Here is a 20,467-nt window from a genome sequence, read left to right as displayed (position 1 = left end):
AAACAATATAAGTATAATATTCCAATTAGTCCCTTTACTTGCCTTAATAGTTGAGTCATGTTAAGAATCTGATAATTCTTTTAGTGTCTTCTCATATATTTTTTTATATATTTTTTTTAAAAACCCAAAGAGAACGAGACCTAGAGAAAATAAAACCCAAAAATACCCTAAACCCGAAAGGAATATGTACTTGCGACACAACCACCCATGTGTTGGGATATTAAGTGTTTTAAGCAAGCACATAATTCTAGAATCTCTAGGCATAATTGATAAAATCAAAAAACTGTATTATTCATGAAAAATACCTGTTGATGCGTGTATCGAGTTAGACCCGGTGCCCGGTGGTATAATACGAGCCTGTTAGATTCTCTTGAAACGTCGGACTACAAAGGGGCTCGCAATCAATATTGCTTGGTTAGAAGATGGACAGTGTCGTGTACCACACAATACTTTTCAAGTAAACTAATATTGGTGCGCATACTTCTGTCTATTAATTCAAAAGGTAATTGTTCTGTTACACTATTTATTTCACATATCCATCATATAAATAAGCTCTAATATATTTAAGGAAAGACCTGGAAGATACACAAATAGTATCTTTCTCCTTAATTAACCTTTTAATTATATATTATTCTTTAAAATCTTAATTCTATAATTAACAAATCTAATTATATATATATTATTTATTTCATAAATAAATAATAAATTTTAAAATCTTAATTCAATAATTAAACCCTATAATTAATATTTTATTATATTTTATAAATAAATCATATTATTTATTATTATTAATATCTAATATATATTAATAATCAACCATTATTTCATTGATATAATCTTATAACTTTCTTAGCGTGTGATGATCTAATTATAATAACTATGTTTAACATTATTAATTGTAATTAATTTTTAACAAAATATTATGATTCTAAAAAATAATTGAATTAAATTATCTTCATTTAATTATTAAATCAAATTTAGTTATTGCACACCAAATTAAATAATATAATTTCTTGTCCGCTAGAGAGACTAGGATAATACTTTTATTAGAGTATTTAGATTATAATAAAATATACTATCTTCACTAATTTCCTATATATGTTTTCATTAAACTTAATGATATATTACAAAATTGATGATTATAAGGTTGTGAATTCAAGCTGACTATTTTTCATAAATATTTATTTCTCTTCAATTCTATGTTATAAAGTAATCCGCACAAGAATTTATCATCATTGATAGTGGTTGAGATGATAAAAAACAAATACTAAATATAAGTTTATATTTTATATGATATTGCAGTATTAAATAATTCATTATTTACCGTCGACCTACCAATTTTGACAACTATATATATAATACATACTAACTATACCATGTTAGATCTTTAATTTCATAAATCGAGATAATCATAATTGGGAAAACATATATAGATCTTATAGTGAATAACGGTTAATGAAAACGTTTTTCAAATCTTCACTCTATCTTGGATCTCACAATTCTGAATTGGTAATAAACGATTTTCTGAATTGTCTGATTTGGAGATTAAATCTTACCACCCTCTATCGATAGCTCTTTAAGTATTTTTTTTAATTGAACAAGTATTTACCTTTAGTCTGATGAGATTAATGTAATAATAGATTAATTATATAAGTTGTGGGCATAATCCTATATGTCATTTATTATTTGATCATCAACAAAATAATAAATATTATATCTATTCTAACACAAATATATGATGGGCTTTTTATTGATATCTAAATAAGTCATAAATTTTATATTTTAATAAATCATTTTAATTGAATTTAATATTTATTATGCTAATAACCATTATACAATTACTAAATAATAAATATACCCATAAATATACCAAAATGTTAGAATACCTAGACAAATAACCTTGCTTGGTGATGCACAATAAAGATGGATGTGTCTAAGGTGTTTTTGTTGCATACAAAAATGGAGAATCAATTCTTCTGAAAAAAAGTCTATATATATTAAAAATGATAAATTAATTATATATAGGTACAAAAATAATAATAATCCTTATTTCGATTATAATTGTTTTTAACAATAGAGAAGTCGTTCAATATGATTGGATCGCCATTTGGTGCGGTTTCATCCTTCCAAAATATTGAAATTACACTAATACATACAATCATAACTTTAAATATAGTTATAATTAAGGCCAATTATTAGCAGATTAATTAATTAGTAACACAAGTCATTGATCAACCTCAAGTACATAAGTCTGACTTTAGAAAGGAAAACAATGAAAAGCTAGAAGATATGTGATATCAAACAAATTGTTATTATTATTATTATTAACACGGTATTCCGTGCATTTGCACGAATAATAATATAAAAAACTATGAAAAAAATATTACGTTAAAATTTTTATGGGCAGATCAACCCACAATCCGACGTAAATATCTATTTACTCTTACATATATCCAAATTAACCACAACTCTCGACCCGGTAATTCGGACACTTTAAAAATTAAGCATCATTATATATATATAGATTAGTTAGTTAAAAAGTTGAACATATATTGTTAAAATGTCACGCGTTTATCAAATTTTGGGTTGTATTTAAAATATAAAGTGTTATTAGCTTAGTTGGTTAGAAGGTTGTACTTATTTTATTAGGTTGCAAGTTTGAACCATACCTATAGCATTTTTAATTTTATTTTTAACCATTTTAAGTTTATGGGCGGGTCAACCCACAATCCGACCCAAGTATCCATTTACTCACGCATATATCCAAATTAACCACAACTCTCGACCCGGCAATCCGGACACTTTAAAAATTAAGCATCATTATATATATATATATATATTAGTTAGTTAAAAAAGTTGAATTAATATTGTTAAAATGTCACGCGTTTATACAATTTTGGGTTGTATTTAAAATATAAAGTGTTATTAGCTTAGTTGGTTAGAAGGTTGTACTTAATTTGTTAGGTTGCAAGTTCGAACCATACCTAAAGCATTTTTAATTTTATTTTTAACCATTTTAAGTTTATGGGCGGGTCAACCACAATCCGACCCAAGTATCCATTTACTCACACATATATATCCAAATTAACCACATCTCTCGACCCGGCAATCCGGACACTTTAAAAATTAAGCATCATTATATATATATATTAGTTAGTTAAAAAGTTGAATTTATATTGTTAAAATGTCACGCGTTTATCAAATTTTGGGTTGAATTTAAAATATAAAGTGTTATTAGCTTAGTTGGTTAGAAAGTTGTACTTATTTTGTTAGGTTGCAAGTTCGAACCATACCTATTGTATTTTTAACCATTTTAAGTTTATGGGCGGGTCAACCCACAATCCGACCCAAGTATCCATTTACTCACACATATATCCAAATTAACCACAGCTCTCGACCCCAGCAATTCGGATATTTTAAAAATTAAGCATCATTATATATATATATATATATTAGTTAGTTAAAATGTTGAATTTATATTGTTAAAATGTCACGTTTTTATCAAATTTTGGGTTGAATTTAAAATATAAAGTGTTATTAGCCTAGTTGGTTAAAAGGTTGTACTTGTTTTGTTAGGTTGCAAATTTGAACATACCTATAGCATTTTTAATTTTATTTTTAACCGTTTTAAATTTATGGGCGGGTCAACCCACAATCCGACCCAAGTATTCATTTACTCTCACATATATCCAAATTAATCACTGCTCTCGACCCGGCAATCCGGACACTTTAAAAATTAAGCATCATTATATATATATAGATTAGTTAGTTAAAAAGTTGAATTTATATTGTTAAAATATCACGCGTTTATCAAATTTTGGGTTGAATTTAAAATATAAAGTGTTATTAGCCTAGTTGGTTAAAATGTTGTACTTGTTTTGTTAGGTTGAAAGTTCAAACCATACCTATAGCATTTTTTATTTTATTTTTAACCGTTTTAAGTTTATGGGTTGGTCAACCCACAATCCGACCCAAATATTCATTTACTCTCACATATATCCAAATTAACCACAGCTCTCGACCCGGCAATCCGGACACTTTAAAAATTAAGCATCATTATATATATATATTAGTTAGTTAAAAAGTTGTATTTATATTGTTAAAATGTAACGCGTTTATCAAATTTTGGGTTTAATTTAAAATATAAAGTGTTATTAGCATAGTTGGTTAATAAGTTGTACTTGTTTTGTTAGGTTGCAAATTTGAACCATACCTATAGCATTTTTAATTTTATTTTTAACCGTTTTATATTTATGGGCGGGTCAACCCACAATTCGACCCAAGTATTAATTTACTCTCACATATATCCAAATTAACCACAGCTCTCGACCCGGCAATCCAGACACTTTAAAAATTAAGCATCATTATATATATATATATAGATTAGTTAAAAAGTTGAACTTATATTGTTAAAATGTCACGCGTTTATCAAATTTTGGGTTGAATTTAAAATAAAATGTGTTATTAGCCTAGTTGGTTAAAAGGTTTTATTTGTTTTGTTAGGTTGCAAGTTCAAACCATACCTATAGCATTTTTAATTTTATTTTTAATCGTTTTAAGTTTATGAGCGGGTCAACCCATAATCCGACCCAAATATCCATTTACTCTCACATATATTCAAATTAACCACAGTTCTCGACCCGGTAATCCTGACACTTTAAAAATTAAACATTATTTTATATATATATATAGATTAGACAAACAATATAGCTATCCAAATTATTGTACATGGAATAAATAGTTTAATTTAATAAATGTAGATGGAGCTTAATTAAAAATAATAATAATAATAATAATTAGTATGGTGGGCTAGGGATAGTTGAGATCCTTGTGGGATATGCTTCTGGTATGCTGTAATCTTCATTGCTGCTCACACTCTGCAGGGTCTTGCGACCTGCACTTACAATATTCAAATATTAATCCCTTTTCAAAACAAAATATATATATATAGTTATTTGATGAGCTTACCAATTATATTACTGTACTGAATTAGTAATTGGGGCTTTGTTGGTTCATGATGAAGAAGAGACACCACCGCCAACAGCACAACCAAAGCCAAGGCCATGGCTGAAACATATCTCATGATCATCTTCATCTTCATCTTCATCTTCATTATGTGATGATCATCAGACAACTTATTAATATTCATGATCATGCCTCCTGCCATGCTTAATATGATGATAATGTGATTAAGGGTGAGCAAACGGGTGAACCCAACCCGTATTACTCAACCCATATTCAACCCAAATTAAATTTACCCCACCCATAATTCAACCCATATTATTTACTAATATGGGTTGGGTATGGGTTGGGTTGAGTATGGGTTGGGTAACCCAAATTATTTTATTTTTATTTTTTTATTTAACATTTATTTTACTCATTTAACATATTTTTATTCGTTTAACACGTTTTTCACGTTTTTGACATTTTTAATACGTTTTCACACGTTTAACACGTTTTTGACACGTTTAACACATTTTGATACGTTGAACACGTTTTTAATGTTTTGGCATGTTTAACACGTTTTTAACACGTTTAACACGTTTTTGACACATTTGACACGTTTTTGACACGTTTGACACATTTTATCACGTTTTTTCACGTTTTCGACACGTTTAACACATTTTGACACATTTTGGCACGTTTAACATGTTTTAACAAGTTTTGACACGTTTAACATGTTTTTACATTTTGACATGTTTCACACGTTTTTGGCACGTTTAACACGTTTTCCACGTTTTTGACACATTTTGACATGTTTAACACGTTTTCACGTTTTCGACACGTTTAATATGTTTTTCACATTATTGACACGTTTCACACGTTTTTCACATTTTTGGCACGTTTAACACGTTTTGACACGTTTAACACGTTTTCCATGTTTTGAGACGTTTAACACGTTTTCGACACGTTTAATACGTTTTCGACATGTTTAATACGTTTTTCACACATTCAACACGTTTAACACATTTAACACATTTTGACACATTTTACACGTTTTTGGCACGTTTAACACATTTTGACATGTTTAACATGTTTTTCACGTTTTCACATTATTAACACGTTTAACACGTTTGTAACATGTTTAACATGTTTTTCATGTTTTTGGCATGTTTGACACGTTTTGACACATGTTCCACGTTTTTGGCACGTTTAACACGTTTTCCACGTTTTTGGCATATTTTGATACGTTTAACACGTTTAACATGTTTTTCACATTTTGACACGTTTAATACGTTTTCACATGTTTGATGTCAAACGTGTGAAAAACATATTAAACTTGTCAAAAATGCAAAAACGTGTTAAACGTGACAAAAACATGTTAAAACTTATCAAAACTTATCAAAACGTATTAACGTGCAAAAAAATATGTTAAACATGTCAAAAATATGTTAAATGTGTAAAACGTGTTAAAATGTCAAAAACGTGTTAAACGTGCCAAAAACGTGAAAAACGTGTTAAACATGTTACAAACATGTTAAACATGTTAAGAATGTGAAAAAAGTGAAAAACATGTTAAACATGTCAAAAACGTATTAAACGTACCAAAATGTGAAAAACGTGTTAATGTGTGAAAAACGTGTCAAATATGTCAAAAAAGTGTTAAACATGCCAAAAACGTGAAAACATATTAAACGTGTGAAACACGTGTTAAACATGTGAAAAACGTGTTAAATATATCAAAAACATGTTAAAATGTTAAAAACGTGTTAAACGTGCCAAAAACGCGAAAACCGTGTTAGACTTATCAAAAACGTGTTAATGTGTTAGTTATGTTAAAAACATGTTAAACGTGCTAAAAACGTAAAAAAAAACGTGTTATATTTGTCAAAAATACGTTAAACGTATTAAACATGTCAAAAACGTGTTAAACGTGACAAAAACGTGTTATTAGTATGAAAACGTGTTAAACATGTCAAAAATTTGTTAAACGTGCCAAAAACGTGTTAAACGTGTGAAAAACATGTTTTAAGTGTGAAAATGTGTTAAAAATATTAAAAACGTGTTAAACGTGTTAAATATATCAAAAACGTGTTAAAATGTCAAAAACGTGTTAAACGTGCCAAAAAACGTGAAAATTGTGTTAAACTTATCAAAAACGTGTTAAATATGTTTAAAACGTGTTAAACGTGCCAAAAACGTGAATTGTGTTAAACTTCTCAAAAACGTGTTAATGTGTTGATTATGTTAAAAACGTGTTAAACGTGCCAAAAACGTAAAAAAAGTGTTACTAATTTTCAAAAACGCGTCAAACGTATTAAATATGTCAAAAACGTGTTCAACGTGACAAAAACGTGAAAAATGTGTTATTAGTGTGAAAATGTGTTAAATATGTCAAAAACGTGTCAAACGTGTCTAAAACGTGAAAACGTGTCAAAATGTGAAAACGTGTTAAACGTGTGAAAACGTGTTAAACGTGTGAAAAACGTGTTAAACGTGTGAAAAACGTTTTAAACGTGTGAAAAACGTGTTAAACGTGTGAAAAACATGTTATAAGTGAAACGTGTTTGAAATATTAAAAACGTGTTAGATGTGTGAAAAACGTGTGAAAAATATGTTAAACGTGTCAAAAACGTGTTCGACTTAAAGTTGGAAAATGATTAGTTTATATTGAATTAATAATAGAGAATTAAATTAAATTTATATAATTTGGGTAATTTGGGTAACCCTAATCCAACCCAAATTAAACTCAACCCAACCCATACTCAACCCAACCCATATTAACCAACCCAAATTAATATTTTGGGTTTGGGTTAGGGTTGGGTTTAGGTAAACCCATATTATGCTCACCCCTAAATGTGATATATATATATATATATATATATATATATATATATATATATATATATATATATATATATATATATATATATATATATATATATATATATATATATATATATATATATATATATATATATATATATATATATATATATATATATATATATATATATATATATATATATATATATATATATATATATATATATATATATATATATATATATATATATATATATATATATATATAGGTAGAGCATATAAGACCAGATCAGGGATCCAGATGGACTTTTTTATAATAAAATATTTGTATAGAATGAGTTATTGCATATATCATGAGTTTGACTATGACTAGCCACTTGGACTTTGAATTCTATTGAATTTTCAATTGTCATTGATGTTTACCCAACTCACTAGCTAAAATCTTTAATTCAATCATTTTACCTTCTTCTAGTTGAATTTTAAAACACACTCTTCAATTTAAAAATTCAAAATAAGAATAATGAATTAAGTTTAGTTTTCTAGATAATTATTATTTCCACCCAGACCAATATATCAACTTCATCAAATATCTCGTGTAAAAGCACACATTACCAGAGCTATTGTACATTAATTTCATTTGAATCGAATCACACCTTCGTGTCATCAAATATCTCGTGTAAAAGCGCGCATTACCAGAGCTATTGTACATTAATTTCATTTGAATCTAATCACACCTTCGTGTGGAGTGTTAGTTCGAAATTAGTTTTGGTCAAAAGACCAAGTCTTTTTGTACATCAGATCTTTTGTGAAGCGCGTTTCACAAGATAATGTTGTACAACAAATATAGTATAAAACACACTTTATTTTGATGATATAAACTAGGTACTAATATGTGAACAAAATTAATTTGGACTCATTTAAAAATAAATAATTTAAAGATGGATCATTATTATTTGATTTAGTAAAAATATAAACAAATTAATATATATATATATATATATTTTGTTGTAACCCTGGAAAATTCTTATCCCAAATAAGTTTAAAGTTCTATAAATTTCGGTTTGCGGTTTAATAATGTTTTTAAATAAAATATTATTTTAAAAAATTTATAAAGTTAGTCTTAACATTTTAAATTTAGTTATAATGATAATTAATTTAGGATTAATTTTCAAATAATCTTTTAAATTTGAAATAATCTAATTACAATTTAATTAAACAAATATTTATTTAAATTATTAAAATCAATTAATTAAACAAATATTTATTTGATAAAGAGTCGATTTTTTTAGTTTTTTTGTATTTTGTGTTGAATTTAAAATATAAAGTTTTATTAGCCTAGTTGGTTAAAAGGTTTACTTGTTGTAAGTTCGAAACCTACCCATAACATTTTTAATTTTATTTTTAATCATTTTAAGTTTATGAGCGAGTCAACCCACCATTCAACTAATTATCAATTTACTCTCACATATATATTTAAATTAACCGCAACTCTCGACCCGACAATCCAGACATTTTGAAAATTAAGCATCATCATATATAAATATATATATGTTAAATATAATAATTATAAGGGTACTTGAACAAACCAAGATTTATAATTTTTGTTTGAATTGCTTGCTAGCCAATAGCCATGATTTTATTTATTTAGGTTTTTTTTTTTTTTTATTTTTTTTATTTTTTTGTTTTTGTTGTTGTTGTTGTTGTTGTGTCATGTAACTTCTTTTATACATCTTTATTTTTTTTTCCCTTGGGTACATTCTTCATATTATCACGTTCAAATCTTCTAATTTAGAGAAATAATTTGTTTTTATAAAAAAAAAAAAACATATTTAAGATAAGATTATAAAAATCAAAGTTAGTCTAACAATTAAAATACCCACAAAAATTAGTATTTACTTAAGAAGAAAAATAATTTAATAGTTTGAACAAATTATTAAATATTAATGGCCTTAATATTTTTGGAAGCAAATTGATAACACAACATTTAATATTTTGTTAAAACTAGCGGTGGAGAGTAAAAACTTACCTTTTTTTTTCTTTCTAAATTACTGTAATATTGTAAATTTATAAGAATCCTTGTTTTAAAAAAATATGTAATACTGTAAAAATCTGTAAGGTATAGTATTAAACCGTATAAAAATATATAAATATATATATATATATATATATATATATATATATATATATATATATATAAATTGTTAAAAAAGATTAGTGTAATCTATATATATATAATGATGCTTAATTTTTAAAGTGTCCGGATTGCCGGGTCGAGAGCTGTGGTTAATTTGGATACTTGGGTCGGATTTTGGGTTTACCCGTTTTTAAATTTAAAACGGTTAAAAAGAAAATTAAAAATGCTAGAGGTATGTTTCGAACTTGCAACCTAACAAAAGCAAATACAACTCTTTAACCAACTAGGCTACAAAGACTTTATATTTTAAATTCAACACCAAATTTGATAAACGCGGGACGTTTTAACATTAATATAAGTTCAACTTTTTAACTAACTAATCTATATATATATAATGATGCTTAATTTTTAAAGTGTCCGGATTGCCGGGTCGAGAGCTGTGGTTAATTTGGATACTTGGGTCGGATTGTGGGTTTACCCGTTTTTAAATTTAAAACGGTTAAAAATAAAATTAAAAATGCTAGAGGTATGTCTCGAACTTGCAACCTAACAAAATAAGTACAACTCTTTAACCAACTAGGGTACAAAGACTTTATATATTAAATTCAAACACCAAATTTGATAAATGCGGAACATTTTAATATTAATATAAGTTCAACTTTTTAACTAACTAATATATAATAATGTTGAGTAAATGGATACTTGGGTCGGATTATGTGTTGACCCACCCATAAATTTAAAACGGTTACAAATAAAATTAAAAATGTTATCCGTAATTTTTTTCACGGTTTTTTATATAATTACTCGTGCAAATGCACGGGCTAAATGCTAGTATGATATAATAAATGGTAATTTATAACTAATCATACATCATTAAAAAAAACACCATTGTCTATCATGTCACAAAATATAACGAGATTAATCATTTGAGAATAATAATGAAAACATAAAAAAATGTTCACCAACGCAAATACATTTTTTTTATACTATATATAATTTTAAGAGCTATAAATATCCGAAAAAAAATTATACGCGCCACATACCGTTTATTAAACCGTATAAATATAAATATATATATATATATATATATATGAGATTATGCAAATAAACTAAATCTAATTTGATTAGTATTAGAATGAACAATTTCTTACCAATCAAACATTCATAGCTTATTTTTTTAATGTTTTGGATTGAATAGATGTTTACTTATTATACGAATTCATCTATTTTACCGCAAACACAACTTTAACCAATTTTATCGGATGAAAATCAAGTAATACAAAATTGATTCGATACAAATAAAAGGAGACATTAGAACATTAAGATAGATTCCACATCAGTAAAATAGAACATAATTTCTATATGTCTCCTAGCTCCTAGGTTGACTTAATTTGTTGACTCTCTCATGGATTTTCTTTTCTTGGGAGGCAGTAAACAGTCTAGGAGTGGGCGGCGGCTGGTGGTGGTGGTGGTAGGGTTGGTTGTCTGGTCGCAGGCGGCGCAGGTGAAGACGTCGGGCTCAGGTGTACGGAATTGGAGAGACCCGTTGGGAGATTCGCATTTGTTGATATTAAGGTTAAAACAACAATATTCACTTATGGGAGGACTTTTATTAACTTCTTCTTCTTCTTCGACCGGATTCTTCATCGATACTTTCGCAGCCATATCTCAATATTTATAACCCCATATCAATCGACAAATATTAAACCCTAATACAATATCATAAAACTATTTCCTTTTCCTTTCTTCTCTTTATTTTCTTCCTATTCGATCTGTTATTTTACCGTTAATCTATATATTACAAATTTTTTAATATTTTAATTTAATTTAAATGTATAATTAAGAAATTGAGAATATATATATGGAATAAGATCTTGTTTTGGGCGGCAGATTCAATTGTTCACATTTTACTTAAATATTTTGACAGTTTACCTGTGTCACTAATAATTGAGAGCTCTCGTGTATGAATGTTGATGAATTCTAAACATTGAATTCTCTTTCATCGTCAGTCATTTTCAACAATCATTCTCATAAAGAATGGATAACATTTAATCGAGAAATGGTCGAGCCTTTAAGACTTAGATGTTCTCGCTAGGATGAAACACATTTAGGTTCGTTAACCGTACTCTCAAAAAAAATGAGAAACCCTCCAATAAATTGGGGGAGAAATACTCTTAAAAAAATCACAAAATGGTAGGCATGGCATTTGTGTATAAAGATAGAAAATTTCACTTATAAGAGAACTTGTATAAAAACATTTACAAAAAAATGATGATGATACAACTAAAAGAGACAAAATGAGGTTACTGAAGCCCATGAGAAAAATAATTGAAGCCTTGAAAAATAATTGAAGATAACTAAATCAAAAAATTGAAGAAAATGAAGAGAAATCTCAACAATTAACAAAGTTTGGATAGAAAAAATAAAATATAATGATTTATTCTAAAAGAATCTTAAAAAATAAAAGAAAATCTGTCTTAAGTGAATATGGTACACTTTTGTAACTTTTACTTAAAACACTTAGATTTTTGTACATCACTACTAAATTTTTGAAGTCACAATTTTAATAATTTTAATGTTGAATAATTAGATTTTTGAACATCACACTTTTGTTAACTTTACCTTGGAACCGTTACATCTTTGACATTATACTTTTATTAACTTTTACGTGAACAATTAGATTTTTAAAAATCACATTTTTATTGAATTTCACTTGGAATAATTCAATTTTTGAATATCACTTAGATTTGTAGCCATCACGATTTTTTATTTAATTTTTTATGTTGAGAAACTAATTGATGGTAACTCTAGTTATGATTTAATTATATTGATTTTAATTATATCTTTATTAAATATGAAAAAAATGGTATTACAATTATTAATGAAAATACAACATTTGTGTATTATTATGATTAATGAAAACACACTCATTTTAAAAATGAAACAAATATTTATTTAAAGAAAACAAATATATATATATATATATATATAATGATTAAATCTAGATTGTGCACGTGATTAATATAGATCTTGGTGTGAGTTAAAAAAAAGGTACGACTAATTTGGGTTAAACTATTAATGTTAATCTATATGAATAAAAAATTGATATTTTTTTATTTTTTTCTCATTTATTTTATAATTAATAAATGAAATATATAATAACCTTATTAATGCAAGAATTAATAAATTTTATAAATAATAATTTAATTTAATTATACTAAAATAATAAATAATGTTTATTATATATTTAAAAAATACAAATATATATATATATATATATATATATTTAATAATATAAAATATATATAAAACTTAAATAAAATACATAATCAATCGTCACAATGTAATAATTAATAAATTTTAAAAATAAAAAATTAATTATATTAAAATAATAAGTGTTTATTATATATTTTAAAAATACAAATATATATATTTAAATAATTAATAATATAAAAATTGAACTTTTTTCTATAACTTATATTTATGAAAGAAGTGTTTAATTAACTAGGTAAAGAATTAAACTTTTTTTTATATTAACTTATTTTTTATTTTAATTTTAAATAAATAAAATTAATAAAATATTTTATTATTTTCTCTCATTTATTATAATTATATATATATATATATATATGATACCCTCCAACATTAATAAATTTGAAAATAAAAATTTAATTAAAATATATTAAAATAATACGTATTTATTAATATTTTAAAAACAAATACCATATATATATATATATATATATATATATATATATATATATATATATATTTGAATAGTTAAAGTCACATATATTTAAAACTAAATCAATATTAATAGTACAATAATAATTCATTTATATGTATAATTATATATTAAATTTTAAAAATATTTTATTCTAAATTTTTAAATAATTTATTAAAAATTAATTATATATTCTCTTTACATATCAATTATTTATATAATTATTATTTATTATTCAATTAAATAATTAAATATATATGTATAAAATTTTAAATTAAACCTAACCATCACAATTAAACTCAAGAATAGATTTCGAAATCTACAAAGAGAGGAGGTGATAGTAATGAATCCTTGAAATATAATATATAGTGAAATATGTAAATTAAATTTAAAGAAATGGTGGTTCAAATTTTATAACATAAATTATTGAAAGATAAAATATGAAGGAATATTTGAATTTGAATTATAGATGGATTGAGGAGAAAAGTTGAGGATGAAAGAATGGTGATTCAAATGTCATTATAAAATTCTTGAATGGTTTGAATTCCGTTAATAATGGACACCTTAAATGAATCTTTGAAATAGAATGTACGATGAAATATGTGAATTCGAATTAGAAGGGAAAATAGAATGTATGATGAAATATGTGAATTCGAATTAGAAGGGGATTGAAAGAATGGTGATTCAAATTCTATAATATAATAGAATTCTTAAAAGATAAAATATGAAGAAATATGTGGATTTGAATTATAAATGGACTTTGGGGGAAATTTGAGGATGAAAGAAGAGTGATTCAAATGTCATTCTAAAATTCTTTAAGTATAATATATGATGAAATAATTAACATTTCAAAGTGAGATATAGTAACTTTAAGTTTGTAACAAAAATAAAAGGTTGTGGTTTGCATCTAAAATAACAATAATAAAATAAATATATTAAAAATTTCAACATATATTACGACTAATATTTTGTAATTAAGAAGACTAAGTTGCACAATATATTGTAAATAAATTAGATACTAAAAATATTGGTATTGTACAACACATCTTTCAACCAATTATATTTCTATAAAATGAGTAACACTTGATTGAAACATAGTTGTAAAAAGTGTAAGCAATTTTTTATTTTATTTATTATTTTATATAACCTCAATACATTTTAGATATACAATTGCAAAGTTAGTTATAACAAATTAATATACAACTTATTATGCAATACTTTATTTTAAATGTTGAAAATTTAATTGTTATTATTTATTATTTATTTTTTTTGTTAAAATAATTTTATTTAAATGATAACAAATTGTATTGTAACATTTAATACGACATTAAAAATATTAAAATAACAGTGTTGTTGCTATAATTTTTGTTATTTGTTTGTGTTATGTAAAATTATGCCATATAAAAATTATTATATAAAAATTATTGTGTAACATATTATTCTATTTTTAAAATTTATATGTTATAATGCTTGTTGTTATTTATTTTATTATTTATTTTTAAAATTGCGCAACTTTGTAGCAAAACTTTATTCAATCATTAATATAATAAAAAAAATAAAATTTTTTATGTATTTTGACATAAATTTGTTTTGATAACTGAGTTAATTTTTGTTGAAAAAATCAAAATTATTATATATAAAATGTGAAAAAAAGTAATAATTAAATATCAATTACTCATGCAACATTATTTTATTATAACCAATAATATATATATATATATATATATATATATATATATATATATATATATATATATATATATATATAAATATATATATATATATATATATTGAAACTAATAATACAACCAATTAATTAATTTTTTTATCTATGGCTACTTAATTAATTAATATATAAAATCATTCTTATTATAATTCATTATAGAAAAAAATCACAAAATGGTAGACGTGACGTTTGTGTATAAAGAAAAAAAATTTCACTGACAAGAGTACTTATATAAAAACTTTAAAAAAAAATGATGATGATACAACTAAAAGAGGCAAAATGAGGCTACCGAAAGCCATTGAGAAAAAATAATTGAAAATAACTGAATCAAAATATTAGAGAAAATGAAGAGAAATCTCCACAAGTAACAAAGTTATGATAGAAAAAATGAAATATAATAATTTATTCTAGAGGAATCGAAGAAAATAAAAGGAAATCCGTTTAAGTAAATATGATGCACTTTTGTTAACTTTTACGTGGAACACTTAGAATTTTAGACATCACACTTTCATTCATTTTCAAGTCGAATAATTAATTCTTTGGATATAACACTTTTGTTAATTACGTGGAGATATCACACTTTCATTCACTTTCATGCGGAACAATTAAATTTTTAGACGTCACACTTTCGATAACTTTTACGTTGAACAATTAGATAGATTTTTGGACATCATACTTCCACGTTAACTTTAACGTGTAATAGCGAGATTTTTGGACATTATACATATGTTAACTTTTACCTGGAGCAATTAAATTTTTGGATATCACACTTTTATCAACTTTCACATGAAATAATTCAATTTTTTGATATCACACTTTTGTTAACTTGCATGTAAAACAATTGAAATTATTGGATATCACACTTTTGTTAACTTTCACTTAAAACCATTAGAATTTTTGGCCATCACAAGTTTTTAATTTTTTTATGTTGAGAAACTAATTTATGGTAACTTAAGTTACGATTTAATTTTATTGATTTTAATTCTATCTTTATTAAATATGCAAAAAAAAATTGTATTACAATTGTTAATGAAAATACAACATTTGTGTATCATTATTGTTAATAAAAACACACTTATTTTAAAGAGTAATGATAGGGGGAGCGAAAAAATTGTAACGAATGAGGTAGCCATGATGTGGCATTGTACATGTCACCTAATAAATAAGACGCGTATCAATTTCTCTTTTTCATTTTAAATTGTACATCTCACCAAACTGCATTTAATAATTTCCCTCTCTTAATTCTTTTTTTATTTAAATAAATTATTTAATATTTTCCTTATTTAATTTTAGAGAAATGATTAGGTGAGGGAATTTGGTGAGAGAATGACTTGGCATAATCTTATTCGCTGAAAAAACCAAATAATTTCTTTCTTTTCTCTCATTCCTCCCAGTGATGCCAAGTCATTCCCTTACCAAATTTCCTCTCTCTATCACTCCTTTTAATTTTATTATAAAATTATTATAAATATTCACTTAATTTGAAATTTTAAAAAAATAAATTTATAATTTTAACTCAAAATACAAATTTTTAATATTTATAATAAATAAAATTCAAATTACTAATCTTCAATATATATATATATATATATATATATATATATATATATATATATATATATATATATATATATATATATATATATATATATATATATATATATATGAGGAGTGATAGAGTGAGGGAATTTAATGAGGGAATTTGGTGAGGGAATGACGTGGCATCACCTTCATTGGTTGGAAAATGTAAAAGTGAGAGGAAAGAGAGTAAAGAGAGAAATTATTTGATTTTTTCAGCGAATAAGATTATGCCACGTCATTCTCTCACTATATATAAAGATTCGTTATATAAAAAATGAAAGTTATAATATTATTTACAAGATAAATTTTAATATATATCTTATAAGAAAATTAAATAAGAATAAAAAGAGACTTTTTAATTTTTAAGAGAAATAAGAATGATTTAAAGAAGAGAAATAATAATTTAATAAATTATGAATATATATATTTAATTTTTATTTTATATATATTTATATTTATAATTTCATATATATTTTTTAAAAAATATTTTCATTTATATATTTTATTAATTTTATTTATTCGTTCTCCTTATTATTATTTATATTAAAAATACATAAATAAATTAATTAACTATTCATCGCAAAAAATTAATAGATGAAATTTTTTTTTATTAAATTAAAAAAAATGATCATATTCATATTTAACTACTTATTCTTTTATATATATATGTTTATTATTTTTTTTACAGTCATTACTTTTATATATATATATATATTAATTAATTTAAATATAGAATTATAAATTAATAAATAAAAGGAGAAAAAAATATAAATGAAGAGAAGAGAGAAATTATTAATGAAGAGAGGAGAGATAAATAAAATATTAAAGAAGACTTAGTCATCAATCCTAATCACTTTGACAGTCATCCGCTACACTTTCGTTACAATATTTTCGCTCCCTCTATCGTTACTCTATTTTAAAAATGAAACAAATAATTATTTAAATAAAACAAATATAATATATATATATATATATATATATATATATATATATATATATATATATATATAATATTGCTTAAATCTAGTTTGTCGGATCAAGATAGGGGATTAATTTGGATTTTGGTGTGAGTTAAAATGGGAATGACTGTTATGGGTTAAACCGTTTATCGATTTGAAAAAAAACGGAATAATATATTTTTTTTCTTCTCTTATTTATTTTTATAATTAACAACAAATGAAATATATAATAACTTTAACAATGTAAGAATTAATAAATTATATATATAAAAATTTAATTATACTAAAATAATAAAATTTATTATATTTAAAAATACAAATATATATATATATATATATATATTATATAAATAATTAATAATATAAAAAGTTAAATATCTATAACTTAAATAAAATACATAATCAATAGTAACAATTTAATAATTAATAAATTTTAAAAATAAAAAAATAATTATATTAAATAATAAGTGTTTATTATATATTTTAAAAATACAAACTTACATATTTAAATAATTAATAATATAAAAAATTGAACTTTTTTCTATAACTTATATTAATGAAAAGAGAGTTTAATTAATTAGGTAAAGAATTAAACATTTTTTTATATTAATTTTTTATTTTAATTATAAATATAAATAAATAAAATTAATAAAATATTTATTATTTTCTCTCATTTAATTAATAAATGAAATATATAATAATTTTTAAAAAAGGTAAGAGTTAATAAATTTTAAAAATAAAATTTTAATTTAATTATATTAAAATAATAAATATTTATATATATTATAAAATTACAAATATATATATATATATATATTTATTTTAATAATAAATATAAATTATTTAATTAATTAATATTTCAAAATTTATTTTAAAATAATATTAAAATATCAACATTAATATTAAAATAATAAATAATTCATTATGTATATATATAATACCCTCCAAAATTAATAAATTTTAAAAATAAAATTTTAATTAAAATATATGAGAATAATAAGTATTATTAATATTGTAAAAAACAAATACCATATATATATTTGAATAGTTAAAGTCGTGATATATTTTAAACTAAATCAACATTAAGTACAATAATAATATATATATATATAATTATATATTAAATTAAAAAAATATTTATTCTTAATTTCTAAATAATTTATTAAAAGTTAATTATATATTCTCTACCTATCAATTACTATATAATTATTTTCATTAATTATTTATTATTCAATTAAATGATCAAATATATATATACATAAAATTTTAAATTAAACTCAATCAAAACCCATGGTTAACATTTCAAACTCAATACCAGGGTTCCAGTTTCACTAAAAGAAGATTGATGTTAGTAATAAATCTTTGAAATTATAGTGAAATATGTGAATTCAAATTTGATTGATTATAGAAATTATTGAATGATAAAATATGAAGGAATATGTGAATTTGAATTATAGATGAATTAAGAGGGAAATTTGAGGATGAAAGAATAATGATTTAAATGCCATTATAAAAGTCATTATAAAAGTTTTGATGGTTCGGATTTCGTTAAAGATGGACTCCTTAAATGAATCTTTGAAAGATTATAAAGGATGGAATGCGTGAATTCAAATTAAAGGGAAATGAAGAAATATTGATTCGAATTCTATAACGAATTCATGAAAGATAAAATATGAAGGAATATGTGAATTTGAATTATAGATAGAATGAGGTGTGAAATTTGAGAATGAAAAATTGGTGATTCAAATGCCATTATAAAAATTTTCAAACTAGATGGAAATTTTAGAGTTTAAATTATAAATATTAAAATAATAATGATGTTTAGTTGGGTGCATATTTTAGTTATGATCTCAACTTGATAATGATTATTTTTTCAAAGCGACAAAAATATGTCAACACCAACATCATCCTTGAATAGTTGTTGATCAGCTTTAATATGTATTTTAGTTATGCAATTAAAAACTAACAGTTCAGACACTTTTATTTTTTCTTATGAATTTTATTTAGACACACTTTTTTTTCTTATGAATTTTACTTAAACAATGTTGACGAATAATTTTAAGGATTTGAATTTTACTTTTAAAAAAATTAATTGTATTTAAATAAAATATATTTTAATTATTGAAATGTTGAATGGATGAATTTATAAAATGATATTTAATTGTGATTTGATTAAAAGTATAACTAAACAAAGCTTAATATTATAATTTTTTTAAAACTAAACCAAGCTAGTATTATAACATTTTTTTTTTATTCACAAGTTTTTTTTTAAGTATATTATTAAAAAGACATTTCTTTTAAAATATGAGGAGGGATATTGAGAAAATTCAGAGAAGGGTGGAAAAAATAAAAGATGCAAAGAAAATTAGTAACCTAACTTTCCTTGCTCAATAATTTCTTAAGTATGTAAAAAGAAAAAATAAGAAGAGAGGAAAGAGATAAATTATTTAAATATATCATTAACCCATATTGTTCATTTCTCATTATTTCCCAAATTTTTTCCCAGATTCTCTCATTTATATTTCATTTTATTCTAAGGGTTTTTAAAAAATTTATCCAAAATTAATTTTCCAATT

Source organism: Impatiens glandulifera, chromosome 2 (genome assembly GCF_907164915.1).
Source record: "Impatiens glandulifera chromosome 2, dImpGla2.1, whole genome shotgun sequence".
NCBI classification, from domain to species: Eukaryota; Viridiplantae; Streptophyta; class Magnoliopsida; order Ericales; family Balsaminaceae; genus Impatiens; species Impatiens glandulifera.
Note: the sequence above shows the minus strand (reverse complement) of the source record.